This window comes from Aplysia californica, unplaced genomic scaffold (assembly GCF_000002075.1).
Source record: "Aplysia californica isolate F4 #8 unplaced genomic scaffold, AplCal3.0 scaffold00086, whole genome shotgun sequence".
Lineage (NCBI taxonomy): Eukaryota > Metazoa > Mollusca > Gastropoda > Aplysiida > Aplysiidae > Aplysia > Aplysia californica.
In genome coordinates, this window is record NW_004797356.1 from 1,597,960 (window position 1) to 1,600,459 (window position 2,500).

The window sequence follows — 2,500 nt, forward strand, 5'->3', positions numbered from 1 at the left end:
CTTTGGTAGCTTAATGAAAGGGTAAGTGCAGGCATTTCTGATCATAATTTACGGAACAAAAACCCAATCAACCGCCAAGAGTTAAAAGTTGAGATCAAAGAACGGCCCGTCGCCTCAAAGATCAGCCACTATCGTGAACGTGATCACAAGCGTTGTAAAACTCCATGAAACGGTTCAGTGTTTGCTCCAGACGAGATCACACTAAGGTGTGAACTGACCGATGCGTTTCTTTTCCCCAAACATCGCACTCGCATATTCTGACCTCACTAGACGATCAGAGAACGTTAAGAACGTATAGTGACCTCACCACCTAAACTTACATCACTCCCTGTGTGGGTATGGCCTACAAGTTCGCTCCAGGCGGGATCACATCAAACTGTGAACTCTTCCCTGACCATTGAAAGCAGTTTTTACCGAATTTGCGAGACAACCTGAATTTTAATTAGTGTGGTCACATCGTAATGGTGCGTAACCGACAAAGGAGGTTGGGGGGGGGGGGGGGGGACTCAATCAGAGATGGAAAGCTGAAGTTGTTGGACAGGTAAAGGGGAGGGGCAACTGGATAAACGTAGATAAAGATCTCAAGACTCACAATAGGCTAATGAGTGTTTATATATATATAATATTATTTATGGCATGCCTCATGCCACTGTGATTGATCATCAAGGTTGACTACTCTTTGCTTGCCGTATGTCATAAATCCACCCAGGGATCACGTCAGTTCATGGGTCACTGTAGATTCTTCCTTGGCTTCGTTGGCTAAGATCCCATATTTTACTTGCTTCCGAGCACTGGGATCTTAGGCGGAGAATACTGTAGTAGAGAATCTTTGGTTACACTACACTTACTAGACTCTAGGAAACTATTGTATTTTGGTTTGCCGTGGGCGCCGTGGACTACACAGTGTGACCAAAATCTGTCAGACCACTATAATCAATTGGAACTGAAACTGTATTCTCAATGTGTATCTAACAATTTTTAGGCTGCCTAAATTTCTTTTAAACTTTTTTTGGGTGGTTTTTGCTTAAGGCTACATTGATTCCTTGAGGATTTGTTAATGAAGAATTCAATGCACTTTTCCATTTCTATGCGGGCCATTTTCATCTGTTTTATGTTTTCTTAAGAGCAACTTTGTATCTACATTTTTTTCAATTTGGATACTCTTTCTGTAGAACTTTCCGACCTCTAGGGCTGACTTAATAATAATAATAATAAATAATAAATAGCATTTATACTGCGCATTTCCATTTCCTAAAAGATGCTCAATGTGCATTACAATGAAAAAGACATCACATCTTAAAAATTAATCGACACAAATGTGTACGTAAAACAAAGTATTATACATATAATATAAATGCATATGTGTAAAATTTTATACCAGAAAAACAGTCTCGCAGTGAGGTTGAAAATGTGTTCACTAAAAATATACAATGCAATATAAATTCACGAACAGTCAAAATACAGTTGAAACGTGAGTAACTAGAAACATTCATTAAAACATTAATTCTATACAGATAGAAAAACATTTCCACTCTCTCTCTCTCTCTCTCTCTCTCTCTCTCTCTCTCTCTCTCTCTCTCTCTTTCTCTCTCTATCTCTCTCTTTTTCTCTCTCTCATTCTCACTCGCTATTTCTTCAGTCTCACAGCCTGGCATACACATGCATATATATCACAGTACATCATTATGACAGGTATGCTTTTGTGAATAAAAAATGCTTCAGCTGATTTTTGAAAATGGAAATTGTTGGGGCAGATCTTATTTTATATGGGATTTCGTTCCATACCTGGGGACCAAAGAACAAAAAGGAACGCTCGCCGTATGTTTTGTAGTTTTGTTTTGGAGTTTTAAGAATTAGATTGTCAGAGGCTGATCTAAGGGCTCTAGGTGGATTATATAATTCCAGGAATGTTTTAAGATAAATGCACTATCATTTATACATTTAAAACAGAGAACGGCAGTTTTGTATTTAATCCTTTCTTATTTACTTACATTTGATCACATTGTCTTGCTCAAACAAGTTCTATTCATAATATCACTTACCCACTAGTTGCGTCTGTTCGTTTGGGTTGTTTTTTGTTCAACTTCACGGACCATTTCCACCGTTCAGTGCGTACATTGTATATTCAAATGCTTCGTATACTGTTCACATTTTTAGTAATAAATAGCCTAATTTGTCAAATATACTGGATAAGTTATGAAATATGATGTTTTGCATAAGCGCTGAAGTGTTTTAGCATATTAGCAGAAAGTACTCAAAATGTACTCATAAGTACTTTTTTAAAAAGTACTTGTACTCAAGTACATTTTATAGGAAAGTACTTTTACTGTACTTAAGTACATTTTTTAGATTGTACTTAAATTTGTACTTAAGTACTTTTTAAAAAGTACTTTAACAGCTCTGAAACATAAGCTCAAATTTTGTTTACCGAGTAGCCGTGATGAGAGCGAGAAAGTGGAAGGGGGGAGGGGGGTACTGAGTGTTGGCCAAAAACCTATAT